The 26,986-nt window shown below is 48.9% G+C and overlaps 1 protein-coding gene across 3 annotated transcripts in view; it reads right to left on the bottom strand.

The window, feature by feature from the left end:
- The window catches only part of NUP93 (nucleoporin 93), a 1,074,191-nt gene extending 1,064,119 nt beyond the window's left edge, over nucleotides 1-10,072 (bottom strand). Inside the window, exon 1 of one of the 3 annotated variants that reach the window (XM_030203719.1) lies at nucleotides 9,993-10,072. The gene's annotated coding sequence lies outside the window, so the exon portion shown is untranslated. Of the gene's footprint in view, nucleotides 1-9,797; nucleotides 9,821-9,918 lie in introns of those variants that run through there. The other 2 variants (XM_030203720.1, XM_030203721.1) reach the window with 2 other exon arrangements.
- Nucleotides 10,073-26,986: the final 16,914 nt, after the last annotated feature.

Genomic DNA, 26,986 nt, shown 5'->3' with positions numbered 1-26,986 from the left:
CCGCGAAGGAGCCGCGCGGGAAGAACGGCGCTTAACTTTAGCCGCTTTTTTGCCGTCGCTCAAATCAAGGGCGGCCATGGCATGAACGTCTCCCAGCTCAAGGGCGGCCCAAGAAGAAGCCGTCCGAGCAGAATGGCCGGCCAAGATGGCGGAGGCGAGCAGCGGGGGATGGGCGTTTATGGCGGGAAAAACCGCCGCGCCGGAGGAAGACCCGGGACACTGACCGGCCTCCAAACTGACACCCAACAAGGGCAAATCAGACTTTAAAACCCCCGCATCCCCGCTAGAAGCGCACACGCGGTCCGGGGAGCGATTCTTCGCGCCCTCGCCCTCCAACGCCATAGGCCACGTGGAGATCAATCGGGGAACCCCCTGCCCGCTATAAAAAGGTAAAAATTACCTGCTTCTCGCTCCGAGCTGTAACGACCTGGTGTCCCAGTGAGTAGCTGCAATAAACGTTTAAATAAACGTCAAAATAAACGCCCTTAAGGACGTCCAAAAATTTTTTTTTTTTTTTTAACGGAGCCAGCGGGAGGGGGGAGAAAAGGAGGGACCTGGCGCCACCAGGTTTGCACTTGCTCAAGAAGAGCCCTCAACCCCAGGCACTCAACAAAACCTAAAAATTAGGCTTGGAGGCCTAGCCAGAGCTGCTGCTGTGTGTGACCACCACCTGCTGAGATAGAGAACATACTGAGGAGTTTCCAGCAGCACATGACCACATATAGGGAGGCAAAAGGATTGCTCTCTATCTCCACCTGCTGGTAGATGGACACAACCCACCAGTCTATGGATTGATCAGCATGATGATATGGAAGTGGGGTTCGTCAGAGGACGGAAATCTGTACTTATTGTGCGGAAGCTGCTAGCAGTACTGATGCATGCGAGAGAGTCAGGTAGGCTAATGGTCAGCTTAGATGCGGAATGAGCATTTGATGTAGTCAAGTGGCCGTTTATGTTTGAGACGCTGCGGTGGGTGGGAGTCCAAGGTTGGTACTTTGAAGCGGTTAAGGCACTATATACATTGCCAAAAGCTGCCATCTTGGTCAATGGCATTCGGACAGGAGAGTTTGGGATTGAGCGGGGGACGCGTCAGGGTTGCCCGCTCTCCCCCTTACTATTTGTGCTCACACTAGAACCACTGTTATGTGAAATTAGAAACACAAATGCAATTAAAGGAGCACAACTCCCTGAACATATGATTAAATTATTGGCATATGCAGATGACCTTATGCTCCTTTTAGATGAACCCCAATCGTTGCTGGAGGCCTTACATAAAGTGGTAGGAGAATATGGAGAGTTATCAGGTTTCAAGCTTAATCGCACAAAGTCCTTAGCAGTGCCGATGAGTGAAGAGGTTCAAACTGGGTGGCGGGGGCAGTTTCCTTTGAAATGGGTGACGGAGCAGTTGACATATCTGGGGGTTGTGATACCTGTTGACCCTTCACGGCTTTATAATGAAAATGTATTACCACTTCTGACTGAGACCAGGCGTACATTACAAAAGTGGGGGAAGGCCCCACTTTCTCTGACCGCTAAGATCACACTGTTTAATATGATGGTGGCCCCTCGGTGGTTATACACCTTCCAAATGCTCCCGCTGTATTTAAGACAGAGAGATGAAAGGGTCCTATCCAGAGAGATCCAAAAATTTTTGTGGCGAGGCCTGAGACCGAGGCTCCCAATTAATGTTCTTCACAAGCCTAAAACACATGGAGGAATGGGCCTACTAAGCATTAGATACCTCACGATAGCTAGCTCCATGAGACACATAAGAGATTGGCTGGTGAGGAGAATTCAGAGCAACCTTCATAGAATCATCTGCTTTCCCTACTGTGCACCTCAGCTGGCTGCTGCACTCGGGTAAACAAAGCCCAGACATTAAGATCTCTACAAACTTGTTCTTGACATCTGCTAGAGCAGCTTGGAGATGGCTATGCAGACGGCATGGCTTTTCAGCGAGTTCAACGCCGTTTTTGTCAATATATCATAATCCAGACTTCCCGGTGGGTACAACTTCAGGAGTGTTTGCTCGTTGGCAGCAGAAAGGTATTCAATTTTTGTATCAAATAATTAATGAAGGACAACTGCAACCTTTTAAAGATCTACAAAAAGAGTACGCACTGCCAGCTTCAGATGTGTTCGCTTACTTGCAAGTGAAACATTATGCCACATCGGTGGGCTGGATCAACCTATATGAAGATGTTCAAGACACGCTGAGTACAGCCCTGACACTGGGATCTCAAAATGGAGTCCCGCTAAAGTACCATCATAAACATTTGTTAGACACCACGGAGGACATAGACTACAAGAAGAAGGCACAGGACTGGTCTGCAGACCTTGCAGCTGAGGTGTCAGACAGTATGATACAAAACTTTCTGTTGTCTGTTCTCCGCACCTCGCCATTCGCACGATATTGGGAACTACAATATAAATTTGTACTCCGTTTATATGTGTCGCCACACAGAGCCCAGAGAGCAGGATATGGAGCAACTGGAAATTGTCCAAAATGCGCCGCCCCACTGGCCGCCTTGCGACATATGTTCTGGGCCTGTTCGAGTGCGCAAAGATTTTGGAAGCAAGTGCTCAAAGTGGTATGGATATGCTGGCATAGAAGGACAGTGTTACAGCCATTGATGTTATTCGAAGTATACAGATATGTCAAGCCGGCGTTGCCGGGATATCGGAGATTTTTGCAACGCGCGATATTGACAGGAAAGAAAGTGATTTTAAATGGTTGGATGGATCAGAAAGGACCGAACATTACCCAATGGAGAATACTCATGATAGATTTATCCAAACTGGAACGATGCGCAGTCCGAGACCTAAATTCAGAAGAAGGAAGGCGACTGCAACAGACTTGGGGCAAATTCTGGAATACGCTACAGCCATCAGCAAAGAGACATTTACTTGCCACCTAATTCCCAATGCTCTTCCTTATCGTTATTTCTAGAAGATAATAAGGGAAGGGGAGAAAGGAGTGGGGGGGGGGGAGTTATATAATGTTAGATAGCAAAGAAATGACATGTAAGTTTCCAGATGGATGTAACTGTATTTGATTTGCTGTCAATAAAAATTATTGAAACATAAAGAAAGTCTTTCAACATGCTACAACGTTGCTAAACAAGTAAGGCGTTTACAGCATTTAAAGGAAGTATTTAAAGCATTTGAAAAGAGCATTTAAGCATTTCTAGGAAAACTTTCAGCATGTTATAGCATTACTAGACAAGTAAAGCATATAAATCATTTAAAGGGAGCATTTAGATGAGAGCTTTCAGCCTGCTACAGCATTACCAAACAAGCAAAGCATTTAAATCATTTTCTTTTCAGCATAAAATACAGAGTGGAAAGTCATCTCAGGAGTCACATAGCACATCACAAACCAAAGAGTTAGTCTGTGTAGCACTCTGCCCTCTATGAGTGTCCTATCCTGGTTCACTCACTGTTTCTGATTCCCATATATTAAGAGACAGCAATTCGGGCTCTGCACCAGAGGTCTGTTGGGATCTCCGGTGAGTGGTTTGTTATGTGGGTTTCAGCCGTCTCTGTTGTCCCTCAGATCTTAGCAGTCTCTCAGACGGTTCCTGCTTTGTAGTTCTTTTGTTTTCCCTCTGCATTGTGTCAGCTTCTCTGGTCTGGCCACGATTATCTCCGACCTACTCCGCCGATCGCAGCGCAGTCACCACCCGCTAGCTCATTGGTGGATGTTATGGCCTTGTCTGGACTTGGATGAGTGGAGCTACCCGGCGATGGAGTCCCTTGGTGGTACACTTCAGGCCCGCCACGTGGGCAGGTCACGTCCGCGTGGTTGGCTGTTCGGGTTGATGGATCCTGGCCCTTTTGCCGAGGTGCGCCCTGCGAATCGTCGGTATGCTCCTCACTATCGCAAGTCTCCGACCTCTAGGCCCCGTGGTACAGGCGTGCAATGTGACCGGTTGATCAGGAAGATCAGTCCTGTGTCGGAGGCCTCTGGAGGTTTCTCCGCCTCTCCAGGTCTGTCTGGTGTCACTGTGGTTGTCCCAGAGCGGCTCGGAGGACTCGATCTCAACTGCCTCCGCCTGGATCTCCTCCTCTCCGATCTGATTCTCCTCCCGGTCATTCTCGCCGGGGGCGCGACGACGTCGTGTGGGTTTCTGGGTTCAATTACGGCTCGACTATGGCCGTCCCAGAGCGCATCGTGAGCTTGGCTCTAGCGGTCTCCGCCTGAGTCTCCCTCTCCTCGCTCTAATTAATTTCAGGGTCAGTCTCGCTGGGGCAGCAACGGCGGTATGTGGGCTCTTGGTTCGGCAGCTCGTTCCCGGGTTGTTCCTGTCGGGGGACTCGCTGTCTGGCTACGGACTCCTGGGACTGGTAATCCGGAACCCAGGTTTTTTTTTTTCCGCGCACCGTGAGTGACTCCCGTGTTTAGGGTCCTCCTGGGGTTCACACTGTGATCGTGAGACGTTGGAAAAAAGATCCTCTGACCGATTCCCAGCGGAGCTCCTCACAGTGCTTCCTCTCAGTCGGCCATCTTTGCAACTTTTCTGATCACCAATGCTCGGTGCGGCCGAATCCAAAGTAGCACTCGCCCTATCAAGGGACAAGGAGGGAACACATACAGGAGGCCCGAGGGCCAAGGAGTGGAGGAGTAGCCTAGTGGTTAGGGTGGTGGACTTTGGTCCTGAGGAACTGAGTTTGATTCCCACTTCAGGCACAGGCAGCTCCTTGTGACTCTGGGCAAGTCACTTAACCCTCCATTGCCCCATGTAAGCCGCATTGAGCCTGCCATGAGTGGGAAAGCGCGGGGTACAAATGTAACAAAAATAAAATAAATAAATAAAAGGTTGAGCTCTCAGCTCCAAGCGACTGATGGACCATCCCGCATCAGCAGTGGACCACAGACCCTGAGTATAGCGTCCCCGGCAATGAGCTCCTCAGCCCGTAAGGCTGGCATCCATTATCACCAGACAGCAAAACGGAAGACCCAGTGGCATCCCCTGCCGCAGCATGCTGTCGGAAAGCCACCAATCCATACTACACTGGGCCGCAGGAAGCCACCTTATTCTGCGTTGGTATTCCTGGGAAAACGGGGACCATTGCTGAAGCAGAACAAGCTGCACCGGCCTAATGTGAACTCTCGCCCAGGGGACCACCTCTATGGTGGCCGTCATCGATCCCAGGTGCTGAACAAAGTCCCAAGCTCGAGGGCGAGGTAATCCGCAGGAGCAGGCGGACCTGATTCTGAAGCTTGAGACGCCTGTTGTCGGGAAGAAAAACGAACTCTGTGTCGAACCAGACCCCCCAAATACTCGAGAGACTGAGAGGGGGTCAGGTGACTTTTGGGCATATTGACTACCCAGCCCAGAGTCTGAAGAACTGTAACAACTCTGGCTGTGGCAAGTCGGCCTTCATCTGCTGAATCCACACTGATGAGCCAGTCGTCGAGATAAGGGTGAACTCTGATACCCTCTCGCCTGAGAAAGGCAACCACCACTACCATCATCTTGGAAACAATCCGAGGGACAATTGCCAGGCCGAAAGGCAAGGTGCGAAACTGGAAATGTTGGCTCAATACCGCAAACCAGAGAAACCGCTGATGCGGCGGCCAGATGGGAATACGCAAATACGCTTCCTTGAGGTCCAGCGACGAGAGAAACTCTCCTGGCTGTACCGCCGCAATTACTACTACTGCTACTTAGCATTTCTATAGCGCTGCCAGGGTTACGCAGCGCTGTACAAGTTTAACATGGGGAAGGACCGTCCCTGCTCAAAAGAGCTTACAATCTAAAGGTTACAAACTATGTAGTCAGTGTAGGTATCATGAGTGGGGAAGGTGGTTATGCGCCAAAAGCAAGGGAGAAGAAATGGGCTTTGAGTAAGGACTTGAAGATGGGCGGGGGGGGGGGGGCGCATGACGTATGGGCTCAGGAAGGCCGTTCCAGGCATATGGTGATGCGAGGCAGAAGGGGCGGAGTCTGGAGTTAGCGGTGGTGGAGAAGGGTACAGATAGGAGTGATTTGTCCTGAGAGCGTAGGTTACGGGTGGGAACATATGGGGAGAGGAGTGTAGAGAGGTACTGGGGGGCTGCAGATTGAGTGCATTTGAAGGTTAAAAGGAGAAGCTTGAACTGTATACGGTAGCGGATCGGGAGCCAGTGAAGTGACTTGAGGAGAGGGGTGATATGAGAGTATCGGTTCACGCGGTAGATAAGACGTGCGGCAGAATTTTGGACAAATTGAAGGGGGGATAGAAGGTTAAGCGGGAGGCCAATGAGAAGAAGGTTGCAATAGTCAAGACAGAGCGCAGGGTTTCCATGCAGAAGTGTCGCACTCCTAAGGCCTCACTTACTCTGCGTAAGTCGAGGATAGGTCTGAACAACCCGCCTTTTCGAGGTACCACAAAATAGATGGAGTAGTGACCGCAGCCGCGTTCGGCGGGAGGAACCGGAACCACCGCTCCAAGCTTCAGCAACACCTGCAAGGTCTCCTTTACCGCCGCCTGCGTGACAGCAGTGCTGCATCGGGACTCCAAAAACGCGTCTCCCACCGGGGCAGCGAATTCTAGTCGGTAACCTTCTCTGATCAGGTCCAGGACCCACTGACCCGAAGTACTCTTGATCCACTCCTCAAGAAAGAGGGAGAGACGACCCCCTACTGCGGGAACTGACAGTGGACCGGTGCCCCATCACTGTGGAGGACACCCTGAACTCCTGGGCGTTGCCCGGACGCTGCAGCGCGTTTGTCCGAACGAAAGGAGTTCCTCTGCTGGAAATGGGTACATTGACTAAACCCCGCAGAGCGCCCCAGGTGAAACCTGCGAGCTTTGCGAAAACGTGGCCTGGAAGAGGAGGGAAAAGAAGGACTTTTGGAAGAAGGCCTCGGCCTATCCTCAGGCAACCGTTTTGACTTAAGAGTCCCCTAGGTCCTTAACAATCTTCTCCAAATCCTCCCCAAATAAAAGAAGGCCCCGAAAGGGTAACCTCAACAGCCTTTGTTTAGAGACCATGTCAGCTGCCCAATGCCGGAGCCAAAGAAGGCGGCGGACAGCAACTGCCACCGACATCTGCTTAGCCGAAGCTCTGACCAGATCATAAAGGGCATCGGCCAAAAAAGACAGTGCAGACTCCATACACGTGCCGACCTCAGCAAGAGAACCCGCTCCATCGGAGGACTGCTCAACCGCCTGCTGCAACCAGGAAAGGCAGGCCCGGGCTGCATAAGAACTGCAAATAGCCGCCCTTAAGGAAAGGCCCGAGATTTCAAAGGACCACTACAGCGTGGATTCCAGCCGCCGGTCCTGCATACCTTTCAAAGCGACCCCTCCCTCCACCGGGAGAGTAGTCTTTTTAGTCACAGCCATGACTAACGCACCCACTTTAGGCATCCCAAAGAGGGCCAACTGACTTTCACTCAGAGGGTAAAGGTGACACATAGCCCTGGCCACCTTCAAGGGACCATCAGGGTCAGACCATTGAGCTGAAATAAGCTCTTGAATGGAAGCATGCACGGGAAAAGCCCGAGAAAGCTTCTTAGTATTAACCATCCTGGGATTAATAGAAGAGGCATCGCCCTCATCAGGATGTTCAATACAAAGGGCCTGTAAGGCATCATAAATGAGAGCTGGCAACTCGTCGCGGTGGAAAATCTGAACCGCTTTATTGTCATCCAACTCCTGTGGCAAGCAGCCACCGTCGTCTGGATCAACAGTCCATGATGGCCTGCCCGACCCCTCAGACTCCCCGAAACTAGACCACGGGAGAGAACAGGGTGAAGAGTCCCCCTCAGACGGGGTATTCACTTGTCTACGCTTAGCGTCAGCCAAATCGGGGGAAGAAATAAAGTCTCCAGCAGACGCTGGGCTATCAAAGAACTGGAGGCAACCCAGTCCGAAAGGAACTGTCAGGAGCCTTAAGCAGTGCTCTTTTTAACATAAAAGCCTTATGCATCAGCAGCACAAATTCAGTGGAGAAAAACTCACCCTGTACCTCCGCCCCCACATTGGGGGAAGCGGATGCAAGGCGTCCCCCTGCACTCATACCCCTCTGCAACCGTGAGGGTCGAGTCACGCGGACCTCCAAGATGGCGCCCGCTGCCAACTCCGTCGGGCAGGACGACTCACCGCCCGCCATGCTTGTGCCAGCATTAGCATCTAGGCAGCATGAGCTACAAAGCCCCGCTGCTGCGGCGCTTAACCCCTTCAGCAGCCATCAAATACAGAAAACAAAACTTACCCCACACAGAGAGTTGTCAGCAGGAACCTCCCCGGATGAGCTGGGCACCACTCTCACCTCAGAAGACCGAGTCAAACGAGCTTTGGTCAAGCTGCACCGAACCAGGAGCTATGGAGAAAGCCTCAGAAATCGCCACGCTGAGAAAGCGAGCCTATCTCTTTTATTTATTTATTTTTATTTACTGTGAGGAAGTTAGAGGCAGGCAGCCACAGAGGAACTCCGTGAGGAGGGGTAATGGGGTAAGGCAGGGACAGGGAAAACCAAGGCACAGGAGCCACCCCAGGCAGAAATCCAGGAGCTGAGAAAGCGACGTCCACACCTGCTGGGAGATAGAGATATACTGAAGGCAGAGGGGGCTGGGCGTCCAGGAACACCATGTGCTTTCAGTGTTCCATATCTCCACCTGCTGGTAGGCGGATACAACCCATCAGTTAATGAATTCATCTGCTGTTGATGACAAGGAATAGGGAAATTCTATGCAAAAGCACTACAAATAATCAATGCAGAATTTTTTAAATATTGGGCATAGAATTATAATCCTACATACACACATTCGCGTATCCCCATCCATAACCAGTATTTTCCCCAGGTCCCTTTGAAAGGGCACCACCAGACTGATTTTACTGACCTCCACTAAACACAAATGAAAATGTTATTATACTATGCAATACTACCCCATCCCCACCCTGCTACTCCTTCATACCTCCCAGCTGGCAGAAATTTCTGTGGAGAATACTGCACACACATACATTGCCCCATGTAAGCCGCATTGAGCAGCATTGAGTGGGAAAGCGCGGGGTACAAATATAACAACAACAACAACACACTAACTACTACATACATAACCAACCAACCAACCAACCACCCATCTCCCCAAACAAAACTTGACTCGCTCAACACATCCACACCTCAATCACTTCATCCCAGACTTCCAACGAACACCCCCCTCCTCTCACACCTCCACTTCTTCAACAAATCTATTTGCAAATCATTCTGAAAACTACACCTTTACATGATTTTCTTATTTGTTAATACCTGCATCCTACCAGTGAGCATTTCCTTTGTAGTTCCTGTATAACAAATGGAGATAACCACTGCCAGACCGAAAGCTCTTATTAACTAAAACCACTAAAGTTGCCAACTGGCTCCAAATATGCCTAAGAATTTAATCCATTCCTGAATTTAACCCACTGCATGGCTGGACTTGTATTCCCTAAAACAAGTAAGGTTACACAGGAAAAATCAGAAGTGCGAGTTCTTGCTTACAACGGGACAAAGTCAGGACTGGATCCACTTGTCACAGAAGCACGATTGGAACCTATTGTGCGGTACCTGAGACAACAGAGGCCTTAAAAAAAAGCCGAAAAAATCTTACTTTAAAATAGGTCTAACCCCTTTGCTTTAGATCCCGCCCCCCTCCCCCCGAAAAAAATTTGAATACGTAGACAAATCTAACTTGGAAAGCAGCGGCTACAGTGGACTGAATAAATAGTCCCTCTCCGAGCAACTCATTTAGACTTGCGGGAGTACAAAGATACCAAATCACACGCGTTAGGTGTCCTGTCCGATATACCCATTCGGCTGTACTCACACACCAAGCAACCCTCCCCACGTGTTGGGGACCTCGCCTCCCTCTATCTTTTACTCTCCTCCTTGTCCACAATATGGCACTGTCCCTCAAACCTCCTCCCTCATCCCCATCAAATTCATACCTGAGCTCAACCACTAACCACCCCACAGCTTTCTTTCTCCGGTGCCCCCGTGTCGTCTTCTATATAATACATACACAATTTCAACTTAACTTCTCTTCCTCTATGACTCTACTTGTTGTATCCCGCCTTGCCGGAAACAGGAAGTTGCGTCAGAAGAGAGCGCAGCACGTCCGAAAAAGAGTCGGTTGTCATTGACGAGCCGCGCTATCTATAACCTCCTTGAAACTGCAGTAGTGCTCTGTAAAAGTATGTAAGGGTACCCATGAAGGTGCTTTACGTATTGGGGGAAGCTCTGTGAAGATGCGCTTTTGTACTATCCATAGTGCGAAGACGATGAGCTGTGTTATGAGGAATCTGCATTTTCACAGTAGAAAAAAATACAAGCCGCTAAACATTGCGACAAAAGTACGTTTTGTGGCTGGTTGTGATGAGGTAGATGTCGCTCCTGTGGAGAAAGAAATAACTGTGATGGGCATCTTGGGGATGTGCGAGTTAAATAAATGGTAAGTGTTCGTGCTCAATCGAAAGTATGCAATCGACATTGGTTAGCATCAGTATGACCAAATGGACAGAATACTGGAAGTATTATGGATTGATTTAAATTAAATGGAGACACCACCTTAGGGAGAAATGTAGGGTGTGGTCAAAGGATTAGCTTGTTATGCAGTATGAGTATATGGCCTCATTGTGTACCAGCACATGAATCTCCCGTATACTCAAAACAAAAGCAAGCAAACCTATGAGCTGCGGCATATGTTGTCGTTCTTTATTTTGGCAGCATTTTTATTTAATCTCACTTATACTTTCAAACATGCCAGCTTGTGCAGCATTCGGATGTACACAGAGGAAGCATAAAAACGGGATAACTTTTCATAGGTAGAGTAGTAATTTGTTATAAATCTTAATCAGTGGTCAGTTGGAGGGGCAGGTTATAGGGACACCCTAGCATGTGTTATAATCGTGCAGAGATTTTTTTTCTCCAGGTAATTGGCCAGTGAAACAGACATGTTAAGAGAATCAGGTGCTTAACATTCAAAGTTTTTATCTATTTACTAGTAAATAAGGCCCGTTTCCGACACAAATGAAACGGGCGCTAGCAAGGTTTTCCTCGGAGTGTGTATGTTTGAGAGAGTGTGTGTGTGAGAGTGACTTTGTGAGAGAGACAGATTGAATGTGTGTGGCTGCAAGTGTGTCTGTTAGAGAGTGTGTGTGTGAGATTGACAGTGTGTTTGAGTGGGTATGTGAGCGAGAGCGAGAGTGTATGAGAGTGATAGAGTGTTTGACAGTGACTGTGTGACACATAGAGAGTGAATGTGATCGAGTGTGAGACATAGCGTGTGTTGTAGACAGTGTTAGAGAGTGAGAGAGACAGTCAGTGTGTGAGAGAGAGAGAGAGTGTGTGTGTGAGAGATAGTGTGTGTGACGGAGATACATCCCCCCCCTCCCTATGTTGGCTGGAAGGACCCCCCTCCGTCTGCATCTGCCACTGTGTTGTCGCAGGACACCTCATCTCCTTGTCTGGTCAGTCTCCCCCCCTCCTTTCAGGTCTCCCTACAGCCCTTCTCTCAGGACTGTGGGTCGCCCCTCCCCCCTTCACCTGTGCTGTCAGGACCCCCTCCTCCGCCTCCATCTGTGGTCTGTGTACCTGTTCTGGCCCTCATCCTCCCCTCCTTGTGCCTGAACTGTTGCTTAGCCTGTGGCAACAATGGAGAGAGCTGTGCAGGACCTCCTGTTCCAACCCCCTTGTCATGTTTGTAGAGAAGGAAAAGAGGGAAAAAGAGGAAAAGTGGCATAATGTTTGTAAAAAGGAAGAGGGGCACGGCAGGCAGCGACCAGCTATCAGCTGTGCAAGTGTAAACAAAAGAAAAGAAAAAGGAGTTTTGTGCTGCCTGTTCAGTCCCAGCTCGTATTCTCTCGTATTCGCTGCTTGAAAGGACAGGAGGGGAGGGTGCACAGCAGAAGCTGACTTACTTTGCCAGATGCGAAGCAAAAGCTCCTGCCCTTGTTAAACAAAACAAAACAAAAAGGAGTTTTGTGCTGCCTGTTCAGTCCCAGCTCGTATTCTCTCGTATTCGCTGCTTGAAAGGACAGGAGGGGAGGGTGCACAGCAGAAGCTGACTTACTTTGCCAGATGCGAAGCATAAGCTCCTGCCCTCGTTAGTTCTACATTCAGCTGCCAAGGCCACCGGAGAAAACAGAGGGAGGAGAAACGGGTGCAGAACTCCTCCAGCACATGTGCACAGCAAAGCGAGTGACGCTCCTCCCGAGTGACCCCTTCGCCTCTGACGCTCCTCCCTTCTTCTATTTGACTTCCCTGATAGGTCCCTCATTGGTGTGATGCTCCTCCCTTTTCCTGTTTCAGTTCCCTTTGATAGGTCAGAGCGGTGCAGCTGTGAGGCTCCTCCCTTCTCTGATAGGTCAGGGCAGGGCAGAGATGTACTCTGATAGGGCGGGGCAGATTCAGATCATGGCGGCGCACAGATGGACTGTGGTTAAAAGTGGTTACAGAGCTTCGAACATACGAACTTTTGAAGCCTCAAAGTGTGGTTCAGAACGTTCATGGTGCTTTTTATGTCCAGTTGGGGCGTGGCGTAGGTCGCAGATGGGGCGTGGCTGAGGGCGGTGGTGAGTAGTCCGAATAGCCAGGAGGACTACAGCAGTTCAGGACTTCACTGCCACAGTTGGAGGGAGCTTCAGAACGTTCAAGGTGGGATTTATTTATATAGATTTTTCCTTGTCATCAACAGCAGATGAATCCATTAACTGATGGGTTGTATCCGCCTACCAGCAGGTGGAGATAGAGAACACTGAAAGCACATGGTGTTCCCGGACTCCCAGCCCCCCTCTGCATTCAGTATATCTCCCCTAAACACAAACTAGAGTTTGCAAGTATGGATACTTGTAATAAGGTATCAGCTTGTTCTCACCCCAAGATCAAAGAGATGAATTTCTAACACATTGTTAATTATTTAGGAGGATTCGCTGAGTATTAACTCACCCAAATTGAGACCCAGTAAATAAATATTTACAATCTCTACGGGTGGTTGAGCATCTCAATCACTGAATCTCTCCGTGGTTTTTTATTATAAATATTTTAAAACCCAAACCACTCCAGTGCTCTAATCACAAAATGAATCTTTCAAACAACGTGTTTTTAATTTTTAAATTTCAAACATGTAAATCATATAATATAAATCATATATAACTGATACCTTAAAGTTCCATAAAGTCCTCTCAGAAGACTAAAAAAGAGACCCAAATAGGTCTTTTAATTCTATAACATATGAAAGAAGGCACTTATCGTTCTTCTTGAAGCCACTTCCTTAAGGTTATAGAAGCGGGGATGCCTTTCCATTTATGGCTTCTAAGGCGACAATCATTTTTGAGTTCCTGAGGAAGTTTTGAACGAAACCCTGCAGAGTGGACTCTTGATGATCATTAGAATTAATTCTGATGGACGAAGCGGGTGATGGACTCTTATGATTTGAAAAATTACGTTTTGAAGTGCACCTTGGTCATAATGGAGTATCCAACAGATATGGCATCCCCGCTTCTATAACCTTAAGGAAGTGGCTTCAAGAAGAAAGTAATTATTTTATATACTTCTATCATGTCTCCCCTCTCTTCTCCAAGCTGAAAAGCCCTAGCCTCCTTAGTCTTTCTTCATAGGGAAGTTGTCCCATCCCCGCTATCATTTTAGTCGCCCTGCACTGCACCGCACCTTTTCCAATTCTACTATATCTTTCTTGAGATGCGGTGACCAGAATTGAACACAATACTCAAGGTGCAGTCGCACCATGGAGCGATACAACAGCATTATAACATCCTCACACCTGTTTTCCATACCTTTCCTAATAATACCCAACATTCTATTCGCTTTCCTAGCCGCAGCAGCACACTGAGCAGAAGGTTTCAGTGTATTATCGACGATGACACCCAGATCCCTTTCTTGGTCCGTAACTCCTAACATGGAACCTTGCATGACATAGCTATAATTCGGGTTCTTTTTTCCCACATGCATCACCTTGCACTTGCTCACATTAAACGTCACCTGCCATTTAGCCTCCCAGTCTCGTAAGGTCCTTCTGTAATTTTTCACAATCCTGTCACGCGTTAACGACTTTGAATAACTTTGTGTCATCAGCAAATTTAATTACCTTGCTAGTTACTCCCATCTCTAAATCATTTATAAATATATTAAAAAGCAGCGGTCCTAGCACAGACCCCTGAGGAACCCCACTAAGTACCCTTCTCCATTGTGAATACTGCCCATTTAACCCCACTCTCTGTTTCCTATCTTTCAACCAGTCAGGGCGGCACTCAGTGCAGGGCACTGGCTGCGGAAGCGTCTCAGATCTGCGACTGGGCCGAACGCCACCTAGAGCTGCTGTCCGTGGCTCACATAGCCGGTCAGAGCAACGTACAAGCCAATTTCCTCAGCAGACATCAAATTGACCCAGCAGAATGGGACCTGGCGGAAGAAGTTTTTCTTCAGATTTGTGCCAAATGGGGGATTCCAGACTTGGACCTCATGGCATCCAGCGTAAACGCCAAAGTCCCTCGCTATTTCAGCAGAAGGAGAGATCCTTGCTCGGCAGGGTTGGATGCCCTGGCTCAACCTTGGCCCTCAGGCGTCCTGTATGTGTTCCGTCCTTGGGCCTTGATAGGGCAAGTGCTATTTCGCATTCGCCCGCACCTAGGATTGGTGATCCTCATCGCCCCGGATTGGCCAAGGCATCCATGGTACGCGGATCTCCGACAGATGCTGGTGGACGCGCCTCTTCCTTTGCCTTGTTAGTTCAGGGTCCGGTGACTATGGAAGATGCCGCTTTGGTCTTACGGCGCTCTTGAGAGGGCACAATTGAGGGACAAGGGCTATTCTAATAAGGTTACTGCCACGCTCTTGCAGGCTCGCACACGGTCTATCTCTGCGACATATGCTCGGATCTGGCGCACTTTTGAGGCGTGGTGTACTCCAAAGGCTATCTCGCCGACTCTGGCGACAGTCTCGCTTTTGCTAGACTTTTTGCTGGACAGGCTACAAAAGGGCCTGGCCTACAATTCCCTTCGAGTTCAAGTGGCAGCGTTGGCCTGCTTCCAGAGGAAAGTCTCCGGCTTGTCCGTTGCTGCTCATCCGGATATTGTCCAGTTTCTCAGAGGGGCGCTTCGTCTCCGTCCTCCTTTGCGGTCGCCCTGTCCGGCTTGGAACCTGGGGCTCGTGTTGAAGGCGCTCCAGCGATCTCCGTTTGAGCCTCTTAAACGGGCTTCTGAGATGGATGTGACTCTCAAGACAGTTTTTTAGTGGCAATGACGTCGACAAGAAGAGTGTCTGAACTTCCGGCTCTTTCCTGTCGGGATCCTTTTCTACAGTTCTCAGAATCCGGGGTAACCGTTCATATGGTGCCTTTCTTTTTGCCTAAGATGGTTTCAGCTTTTGTCACGGTTGTTGGCTCGCAGTCACCTCGGTCCCCGGGGTTTAGACCTAGGGAATGCTGCGAATTGATGGTTTATCGTTTCCCGTGTTCCAGAAGATATGCTGGTCCGGTCCGGATCTTCCAGCTCTCCAAATTGTTTTGGGAGTTTTTTGAAACCAAGCAGTATCCGTACGGGGGAACTCCCTTGTGGGCTGCCTTTATTAACCACCTGGAAAGGTTCCTAGTTGCCTTGCAACAGAGGTCCTCAGAGGAGTTTCCTTTGGTGGAAGTCTTTTGCAGTGCTGCTGAATTTTTCCTGTTTTAGGTTTTGACCCTGCTTGTTTGCTGACTTATTCTTCTGACTGCTGCCTGCCCAGACCCGGCTTGTCTTCTGACCTACTCTTCTGACTGCTGCCTGCCCAGACCCGGCTTGTCTCCTGGCTTGCTCTGCTACCGACGGCCTGGCCGGCTCCTGCTGGGTTCCTGGAGCTTTTATCCTATTGGTCCCTGCAGTTCTTCTTCCTGCCCTGCCCGGTAAGTCCTGCCGACCGACCGCACTCTGGGGCTCAACTCCAGCGGAACGGTGGTTAAGTGCAGGTGAAGTTTGGGCTATTTCCAGTCCAGTTGGTTCCTGCCTGCGCTGCCTCGGCGGCAGCCTTTGCCAGAGAATTCCGACCCGGGGTGCCGGGAGGTCTGTTCTGCCTGTCCTGTGTTTGGGTGATTCTCCTGCCGCTCTTCAGCAGTGGCCCAAGGGCTCACTAAACCTGAACCAGCCCATCTTTCTTCCTTCCTTCCTTCTCTAAGGAGGAGTTTCCGGACTCCTTTGGGCAGTTGCGCCTTTTGGATGTCCGCCAGGCTCTGTGGCAGTATCTGCAGATGTCAAATGAGTTTGTTTATTTATTTATTTATTTTATGGCATTTGTATCCCACATTATCCCACCTCTTTGCAGGCTCAATGTGGCTTACATTTCGTCATGGATACTGGAAGTAGCATTGAATATACATTTGGTTTACAGAGGGTTTTGTGTTACATGGTAGTAAGATAGATGAGGGCGTTAGAGCAGAAAGACATTATAACACATTATAAGACAGTCTAGAAGTTTTAAGACTATACAGTTACACATGTTGAATTATACAGTTACACATGCTGATCTTTGTGATATATCTTGTCGAAAAGATAGGTTTTCAATAGTTTGTGGAAATTGGTCAATTCATAGAACGTTTTCAGGTTACGTGGCAGCACGTTTCAAAGTTGCGTGCTCGTATAGGAAAAGGTAGATGCATGCATTGATTTGTATTTCAGACCCTTGCATTTGGGAGGATGTAAATTAAGGAATGCGCGAGAGGATCTTTTTGCGTTCCTGGGTGGTAGGTCTATCAGGTCTGACATATAGGCTGGGGCGTCACCATGGATGATCTTGTGGACCAGGGTGCAAAGTTTGAACGTGATACGTTCCTTTAGTGGGAGCCAGTGTAATTTTTCCCGCAAGGGTTTCGAGCTTTCATATTTTGGTGTGCAGAATATTAGTCTGGCTGCTGTATTCTGAGCTGTCTGGAGTTTTTAAAGTATTTGTTCTTTACAGCCAGCGTAAAGTGAGTTGCAGTAATCCAGATGACTAAGTACCAATGATTATACCAGATTGCGAAAGACAGTTCTTGGAAAAAATGGTCTGACTCTTTTTAGTTTCCACATTGCATGAAATATCTTTTTAGTAGTGTTATTTGTGTGGTTCTCAAGTGTTAGGTGTCGATCAGTTGTGACACCAAGGATTTTTAGGGAATCCGAGACTGGTAAATTTAGTTTAGGTGTGTTGATGGTGGTAAATTTATTCTTGTTGTATTGCGAGGTTAGTACCAAACATTGGGTTTTCTCTGCATTGAGTTTCAACTGGAAAGCATCTGCCCAGGAATTCATAGTATGTAGGCTTTGATTTCATTGGAGATTTCCCTCAGATCTTGTTTGAATGGGATGAAGATCGTTACATCATCAGCGTATATGTGTGGGTTTAGGTTCTGATTCAATAGTAGTTTGGCCAAGGGTGTCATCATTAGGTTGAATATGGTCGGTGAGAGGGGCGATCCCTGTGGAACTCCGCATTCAGGTATCCATGTGGCTGATGTAGTCGACTTTGATGTCACTTGGTATGAGCATGTAGTGAGGAACCCTTTAAACCAATTAAGAACGTTGCCTCCAATTCCGAAGTATTCGAGGATATGTAATAGAATTTCATGGTCAACCATATCAAATGCACTTGACATGTCAAATTGTAACAATAGAATGTTGTTGCCGTTTGCTATTAGTTGTTTGAGTTTGGTCATAAGCGTGACTAATACGGTTTCAGTGCTGTGATTAAAGCGAAATCCTGACTGAGAATTGTGTAATATTGAGAACTTGTTTAGATAGTCTATGAGATGTTTGGTCACTATACCTTCTGTTATTTTGGTAACTAGTGGGATGGATGCTATTGATCTATATAGTTCGTTAGTTCATTAGCATTTTTCTTTGCATCCTTAGGAATAGGGGTGAGTAAGATGTTACCTTTTTCCCTTGGGAAGAGTCCATTTTGTAGCATAAAGTTCACGTAGGTCCGTTATAAATTGTTGGGCCGATTTCATGAGGCTGTTTGGGCAAATATCTAGTTTGCAGTAGGATTTGGTGTATCTTTTGAGCATTTGTGAGATAAGATCTTCTGGTTAGTGTTGTGAATTCAGTCCAGATCCTGTCTCAGGCAGTCTAGGAGTGTGGTGTATTCGATGTGGCTAGTGGGTATTTTCAGTCGCAGTTGAATAATTTTCTCCTTGAAGTATTTCGCCAAGTCGTCAGCTCCTGGTGTGTCTTTGCAGTTATTGGTGACTGGAGTGGTGTCTAGTAATTTATTTACAAGTTGGAAGAGTTTGTGTGTGTCTTTTTGTAATTTGGTCCAATTTCAGTTTTGTAGTATTGTCTTTTGGTTTGTCTTATGCTGTATTTATATTTCCTTCGAAGTTGTTTCCAATCGTTAAGTATGGGATCGTCTTTCTTTTTGTTCCACGCACGTTCCAGTTTCCTAACTTGTGTTTTGAGTTTTTTCAGTTCTTCGTTGAACCAAGGTGTTGATTTCTTTCTGTGCGAAGTTCTGGTTTGGATCAGGGCGATGTTGTCCAGTGTTAGTTTACATCTATCATCCCAGTTTGAGAGGAATTGAGTTGTGTCTGTCTTTATTGTCCATCCGTCGTTGTAGATCTGTTGCCAAAATTTAACTGGATCAATTTTTCCTCTTGTGGTGTAGGTTTTTTGTATTTGTTAGGTAGGTCTTTCGTTCTCCATTGGAGGGTAATATGTGCTTTGTAGTGGTCGGACCATAGTATGGGTGACCATTCAGTGTATGTTAATGTAACGTTTGCGTCATGGTCAAATTTCTGTGTTATGATGTCTAATGTGTGTCCTTTTTCGTGTGTTGGTTGCATATTTGGTCCTTGTAGATCCAATAGTTGTAAGAATTCTCTGCAATCCTGGAATTCTGATCATTTATTTGTTCTATTGGCAGGGCCCCGACGGGGGTTTCCAGCGTCTAAGGCCACTATAGCCCGCTGGCTTAAAGAACTCATTTTTTTTGCTTATCTGCTTTCAGGGCGGTCGCCTCCTGAAGCATTTAAAGTACACTCTACGAGGGCAATGTCCTCTTCATGGGCTGAAACAGGTGTCTTTTTTCTCTTCTGTCGTGCAGCTACCTGGGCTTCTCAGCTCTCTTTTGTGTGGCATTACAGGCTGGATGTGGCAGCGCGGCAGGATGCACATTTTGGAGTGCAAGTGCTTGCTCGCGGAGTTGACTGTTCCCACCCTACTTAGGTAGTGCTTTGGTACATCCCATCAGTTAATGGATTCATCTGCTGTTGATGACAAGGAAGGGAAAATTAGGTTCTTACCTTGATTATTTTTTTTCTTTAGTCACAGCAGATGAATCCATGATCCCTCCCTGTCTGGTTTTGTTTTTTGTTCAGATCTTTCATGCAGATATTATATCTCATCGGGAGGAGTTGAAGACCAGCTCTCAGAGTTTCTAAATACTGTTCTATTGCAGTAGGTTGAGATCGTCCCTCCTTTGTTTGGTTAGTGCTCCGGTTCTGGGGCGTTTGTTCACTGTGAGGAAAGTTTACGATGTTTTACCTTTCTTATTTACTCTGCTTTGGAAGTTTCATATACTGAAGGCAGGAGGAGCTAGATATCCAGGGTCACTGTGGCTTTTCAGTGTTCTCTATCTCCACCTGCTGGTAGGCGGATACTACTACTACTTAACATTTCTAGAGCGCTACTAGGGTTACGCAGTGCTGTACAAATTAAACAAAGAAGGACGGTCCCTGCTCAAAGGAGCTTACAATCTAAAGAACGAAATGTCAAGTTGGGGCAGTCTAGATTTCCTGGGTAGAGGTGTAGTGGTTAGGTGCCGAAGGCAACATTGAAGAGGTGGGCTTTAAGCAGTGATTTGAAGATGGGCAGAGAGGGGGCCTGGCGTATGGGCTCGGGGAGTTTGTTCCACGCGTGGGGTGAGGCGAGGCAGAAAGGGTGGAGCCTGGAGTTGGTGGTGGTGGAGAAGGGTACTGAATGGAGGGATTTGTCTTGAGAGCAGAGGTTACGGGTAGGAACGTAAGGGGAGATGAGGGTTGAGAGGTAAGGAGGGGCTGCAGATCGAGTGCATTTGTAGGTTAGTAGCAGAAGCTTGAATTCAATGCGGTACCTGATCGGAAGCCAATGAAGTGACTTGAGGAGAGGGGTGATATGAGTGTATCGGTTCAGGCGGAAGATAAGACGTGCAGCAGAGTTCTGAACGGACTGAAGGGGGGATAGGTGGCTAAGTGGGAGACCAGTGAGGAGTAGGTTGTAGTAGTCAAGGCGAGAGGTAACGAGAGAGTGGATGAGAGTTCGGGTGGTGTGCTCAGAGAGGAAAGGGCGGATTTTGCTAATGTTATAGAGGAAGAAGCGACAGGTCTTGGCTATCTGCTGGATATGCGCAGAGAAGGAGAGGGAGGAGTCGAAGATGACACCGAAGTTGCGGGCAGATGAGACTGGGACGATGAGGGTGTTATCAACCGAGATAGAGAGTGGAGGTAGAGGAGAAGTGGGTTTGGGTGGGAAGACAAGAAGTTCGGTCTTGGCCATGTTCAGTTTCAGGTGGCGGTTGGACATCCAGGCAGCAATGTCGGATAAGCAGGCCGATACTTTGGCCTGGTTTTCCGCAGTGATGTCAGGTGTGGAGAGATAAAGCTGGGTGTCGTCAGCATAAAGATGATAGTGGAAGCCATGAGACGAGATCAGGGAGCCCGGGGAAGAGGTGTAGATAGAGAAAAGAAGGGGGTCCAAGGACAGAACCCTGAGGGACTCCAACACAGAGCGGGATAGGGGTGGAGGAAGAACCATGAGAGTGTACTCTGATGGTACGATGGGAGAGATAAGAGGAGAACCAGGAGAGGACAGAGCCCTGGAACCCAAAAGAGGACAGTGTGTCAAGAAGTAGGTTGTGATTGACAGTGTCAAAAGCGACGGATAGGTCGAGGAGAATGAGGATGGAGTAATGACCTTTGGATTTGGCGAGGAACAGGTCATTACAGACTTTGGATAATGCCGTTTCTGTCGAGTGTAGTGGGCAAAAGCCAGATTGAAGCGGATCGAGGATGGCATGAGAGGCGAGAAAATCAAGGCAATGGCTGTGAACGGGGCGCGTTCAAGTACTTTGGAGAGGAAGGGTAGGAGGTAGAATGGGCAGTAGTTGGAGGGACAGGTAGGGTCAAGTGAAGGTTTTTTGAGGAGAGGTGTGACTACAGCATGCTTGAAGGTGTCAGGGACAGTTGCGGTGGAGAGAGAGAGGTTGAGGATATGACAGATGGGGGGGGGGGGTGATAGTAGGAGAGATGGTGATAAGTAAGTTGGTGGGGATGGAGTCTGAGGAACAGGTGGTGCATTTTGAGGAGGAGAGAAGATGGGCGGTTTCCTCTTCGGTGATATCAGGAAAAGAGGAGAAGGAGGCCTGGGTTGGTTGGTTGAGGGAGTGGGTGATAGGATGAAGAGGAGGAGAAGGTTTAGTGGTGAATTTGAGGTTGATCTTCTGGACCTTGTCGCGGAAGTAGTCAGCCAGTGATTGAGGAGAGAGTGAGGGGGGGTGGGAGCGGAGGGCACTTTGAGGAGTTGAGGGTGGCGAAGAAACGACGAGGGTTAGAGCTGAGGGAATTAGTCAATTGGGTGTAGTAGTCCTGTTTGGCGAGGAATAGGGAGGACTGGAAGAAGGATAGCATGAATTTGTAGTGAATGAAGTCAGTATAGGTGCGAGATTTCCTCCATAGGCGTTCAGCCGATCGGGAGCAGGAGCGAAGATAACGGGTGCAAGGGTTAAGCCAGGGCTGGGGATTAGTGCGCCTTGTGGGACAGGAAACGGACGGTGCAAGGGTGTGCAAGGGTGTCTAGGGCGGAGGAGAGAGTGGCATTGTAATTGGAAACAGCCTTGTCGACAGACTCGGAGGACGTGATGGACGGGAGGAGATCAGAGATACTAGCGGATAAGGTGGGGGGGGGGGGGGTCAACAGCCTGGAGATTCCTGGAGGTAGTGGTTAGTGTTGGGCGGGACTGAGGGGGAGGGTGATGAAGTGTGAATGTGATCAGGTGATGGTCAGAAATGTGAAGAGCAGAGATTGGAGGGCGAGCAGGTAGAAGAGAGGACGAGATCAAGACAGTGACCAGATTTGTGAGTAGGGGTGGTGGAGCTCAGTTGGAGGTTGAAGGAGGAGGTTAGGGTGAGGAATTGAGAAGCGTATGAGTCGGATGGGTTATCAGTGTGTATGTTGAAGTCACTAAGAATGAGGGATGGGGATGAGGGCTCAAGAAAAACGGAGAGCCAGGCATCAAAGGAAGGAAGGGAGGGACTTATCAGGGGGGCGGTAGATGACTGCAACTCGGAGTGGCAGCGGGTAGAATAGACAGATGGAATGGACTTCAAAGGATGAGAAGCAGTGAGACTGTGGTAGGAGGAGGGGTTGAAAACTGCAGGAGGGCGAAAGTAGTAGGCCAACGGCGCCACCGCGGCTATCTGGGTGGGGCGAATGGGAGAAAAGGTAGCCTCCGTGGCAAAGGGCTGCGACTGAGGCAGAGTTGTCGGGGGTGAGCCAGGTTTCAGTTAGGGCGAGCAGATGGAGGGAATGGGAGATGAAGAGATCATGGGTGAAGGTAAGTTTGTTGCAGATTGAGTGGGCATTCCACAGGGCACATGAGAAGGGGAGGGAGGAAGGGGGGAGGAGGGGAATGGAGATGAGATTGGAGATATCGCGGGAACGTTTGCATAGATGAGACGAGGACATGTGTGGTGGACCTGGGTTGGGATTGATGTCTCCCGCGGATAGCAGGAGAAGGAGCAAGAGAGAGCGAAGGCGACGAAGTCGGGATGCGCTGAGGAGGAATGGGGAAGGGTTCATGGCAGGAAGGAGGTGTTGGAGGTTGAGAGCTGGGAAGGAGGAGGAGAGTAGGGATAGGGGTAGGTAGGGTATTGCAGTAGTGAGCAGGACGGGGGGGATGGGTAGTGAGTTCGTGTGGTAGACAGCGGAGGGAGGGGGAAGAGATTGGGGAGGGATAGGGCGAGGAATAGAATGTGAATGGGGGCCATAGGTAGTGAGAGAGGTAGGGAGTGAGTGAGCAGGCAAGTTGGACAAGCTGGTTCAGGCGGGCTGGGACAAGTTGGATCAAACGGGCTGGAACAGCTGGAGCAGGCAGGGAGAAGCTGATCAGGCGGGCTGGAACAAGCTGGTGCAGATGGACTGGAACGAGCAGGAGAAGCTGGATCAGGTGGGCTGGTGCAGATGGACTGGAAGCTGGATCAGGCGGGCTGGAGCAAGCTGGTGCAGATGGACTGGAACGAGCAAGGGGAAGCTGGAGAAGCTGGATCAGGCTGACTGGAGCAAGCAGGATTAGGTGGGCTGGAACAGCAGGAGCAGATGGCTGGAGAAGCTGGATCTGGCTGACTGGAGCAAGCTGGATTAGGCAGGCTGTAACAGCAGGAGCAGATGGCTGGAACAAGCAGGAAGAAGCTGGATCCGATGGAGGCTGGAGCAGATGGACTGGAACGAGCAGGGAGAAGCTGGATCAGGCGGGCTGGAGCAAGCTGGATTAGGCGGGCTGGAACAGCTGGAGAAGCTGGAATGAGCAGGGAGAAGCTGGATCAGGCGGACTGGAGCAAGCTGGATTAGGCGGGCTGGAACAGCTGGAGCAGGTGGCTGGAACAAGCAGGAAGAAGCTGGATCCGACGGACTGGAACAGGCTAGTGCAGATGGACTGGAACGAGCAGGGAGAAGCTGGATCAGATGGAGTGGAACAAGCTGGACGAGCTGGATCAGGCGGGCTGGACCAAGCTGGAGCAGATGGCTGTAATAAGCAGGGAGGCTGGAGCAGGCGGACTGGAACAAGCAGGAAGAAGCTGTATCGTGCGGACTGAATGGAACAGTAGGGAGAAACTGGGTCAGGTGTCCTGGAGCAAGCTGAGCAGATGGACCGGATCCAGCAGATGGGCTGGAACAGGTAGATGGATCAGAGCAGGCAGGGAAAAGCTGGGTCAGCAGTGGAGCGAGCTGGAGCAGGCAGATGGAGCAGATGGATCAGAGCAGGCAGGCAGGGAAGAGCTGGGCCTGCAGACTGGGACAGGGTGGGGCCGATGGACTCTGTCTCCCATCAGTTAATGGATTAATCTGCTGTGACTAAAGGAAAGAAAATTACCAAGGTAAGAACCTAAGTTTCCCTTGATATGTCGGGCCTTTCCTTACAGGCGGCTATTTGCAGTTCCGATGCAACCCGGGCCTGCCTTTCCTGGTTGCAGCAGGCGGTTGAGCAGCCCGCCGATGGAGCGGGTTCCCTTGCTGAGGTCGGCCTGCATATGGAGTCTGCACTGTCATTTTTTGGCTGATGCAGATGTCGGTGGCAGTTGCTTCCTGCCGCCTTCTTTGGCTCGGGCATTGGGTGGCTGACATGGCCTCTAAACAAAGGCTGGTGAGGTTACCCTTTCGGGGCCTTCATTTATTTGGGGAGGATTTGGAGAAGATTAAGGACCTAGAGGACTCTTAAGTCCCAACGGTTGTCTGAGGATAGGCCGAGGCCTTCTTCCAAAAGTCCTTCTTTTCCCTCCTCTTCCAGGCCACTTTTTCGCAAAGCTCGCAGGTATCGCCTGGGGCACTCTGCGGGGTTTGGTCAACGTACCCGTTTCCAGCAGAGGAACTCCTTTCGTTCGGACAAACACGCGGCGGCATCCAGGCAATGTCCAGGAGTTCAGGGGCGTCCTCCACAATGATGGGGCACCGGTCCACTCGTCGGTTCCCGCAGTAGGGGGTTGTCTGCCCCTCTTTTTCAAGGAGTGGACCAAGATTACTTAGGATCAATGGGTCCTGGACCTGATCAGAGAAGGTTACCAGCTAGAATTTGCTGTCCCAGTAGGAGACGCGTTTTTGGAGTCCCGATGCGGCACTGCTGTCAAGCAGGCGGCAGTATACAAGACCTTGCAGGTATTGCTGAAGCTCGGAGCGGTGGCTCCGGTTCCTCCCGCCGAACGCGGCTGCGGTCACTACTCCATCTATTTTGTGGTGCCTCAAAAAGGCGGGTCGTTCAGACCTATCCTCAACTTACGCAGAGTCAACGAGGCCTTAGGAGTGCGACACTTCCGCATGGAAACCCTGCGCTCCCGTCATTGCGGCGGTACAGCCAGGAGAGTTTCTCACGTCTCTGGACCTCAAGGAAGCGTACTTGCATATTCCCATCTGGCCGCTGCATCAGCGGTTTCTCCGGTTTGCGGTATTGAGCCAACATTTCCAGTTTCGTGCCTTGCCCTTCGACCTGGCGACTGCCCCTCGAACTTTTTTCAAGGTCATGGTGGTATTGGCTGCCTTTCTCAGGCGAGAGGGTATAAGAGTTCACCCTTATCTCAACGACTGGCTCATAAGAGCGGATTCGGCAGATGAGAGTCGACTTGCCACAGCCGGAGTTGTTACAGTTCTTCAGACTCTGGGCTGGGTAGTCAATATGCCCAAAATTCACCTGACCCCCTCTCAATCTCTCGAGTATTTGGGGGTCTGGTTCGACACGGCTTCAGGGTTCGTTTTTCTTCCCGACAGCAGGCGGCTCAAGCTTCAGAATCAGGTCTGCCTGAGGATGCCTCGCCCTCGAGCTTGGGACTTTGTTCAGCTCCTGGGATCGATGACGGCCACCATAGAGGTGGTTCCCTGGGCAACAGCTCACATGAGACCGCTGCAGCTTGCTTTGCTTCAGCAGTGGTCTCCGATTTCCCAGGAATGCCAACGCAGACTAAGGTGGCTTCCTGCGGCCCAGCGCAGTATGGATTGGTGGCTTTCCGACAGCGTGCGGTGGCAGGGGTGCCACTGGCTCTTCCTTTTTGGTGTCTGGTGATAACGGATGGCAGCCTTTCGGGCTGGGGAGCTCATTGCTGGGGACGCTATTCTCAGGGTTTGTGGTCCACTGTTCTGTATCCTAATTTATTGTCTTCCAGGAAAATGGAAAATTGGTCATGAGAACATTATGGAGTTTTTTTATCAACAGTTAATATAATATGCCAATATTGTTCTACTAGTTCAAGATAGTAAATTCCTTTCTGAACTCATTAAATATATTACCCCATCTCCTATCACTCAGTTGGTCTGATCATCATCATAGACTATATTTTATAAGTTAATGGAAGGAAATTATGAAAACATTTTCAACATGTCAACTAATATTATACTACAACAGGTAAAATTGATAATACTTTCTGGAGTAGGGTAGATAGACCAACAAGTTGATTTGTTATTACTAAACTGGAATGATCTCAACAGAAAATTTTTAGATGAAGTAGCATCACTGGATAAGAAAAAGTGAGGCAAAATTGGTTTAATGAAAAGCTTTTGAAAATTAAGATTTTGTAGGAAACTTGAAAGAAAATGTAGAGTGACTTAGAGAAAAACAGATTGGAATTGAGGGCAGTAGTAAACAATTATAAATCTAAGCAGAGGGCCTCTGGTCCAGACCACATCACTCTGACAGTATATATATATATTTTTTTTTAGGCATACAGGACGTAATGATAAATACCATCACATTTGACATTTGACCACTGAGAGACCCGAACAACATGTATCGTTGAACTCATAATGGAGCAAGGAGAGGGGGGGGAAGGGCAGTGGGAGGGAAAGGCAGGGTAGGTGGGTAGGGGGGGATACACCTCAGGGTTAATACAGTTTAGGTAACACACATGTTGCAGTGATAATAAAGAGTTTATTCTAGAGTAATTTAGCCAGACAATTTTTAGCTGTTGCTTTCGTTATACTTGTAAGTATTGGGGTGTGACAATGTATAAGGAGTATCAGTGGGCGCCGAGAGGGTGGGAGGGGGAGAAAAAACAAATGCCACACTGTAACTTGATATGTTGACAACTTGTTGGATGACAATTCTTATATGTACCTTTTTCGACAAGTTGCTGTTTAATTGTCAGTTACAATTAATAAAAACGATTTAAACATAAATCTATGCAGGTTAAGTTTATCCTACTTCATATCTTTGATTTAGGAAGTAAATCATATTGAATAATTTAACCAGCTTATCAGAATTACTATCCAATGATAACTCTTCCCCTTCGGCTGAGGATCATGCCCTGTTCCTTAA

Source organism: Microcaecilia unicolor, chromosome 5, assembly GCF_901765095.1.
Source record: "Microcaecilia unicolor chromosome 5, aMicUni1.1, whole genome shotgun sequence".
Taxonomy (NCBI): Eukaryota; Metazoa; Chordata; class Amphibia; order Gymnophiona; family Siphonopidae; genus Microcaecilia; species Microcaecilia unicolor.
Note: the sequence above shows the minus strand (reverse complement) of the source record. Positions and strands in the feature narration are given on the sequence as shown.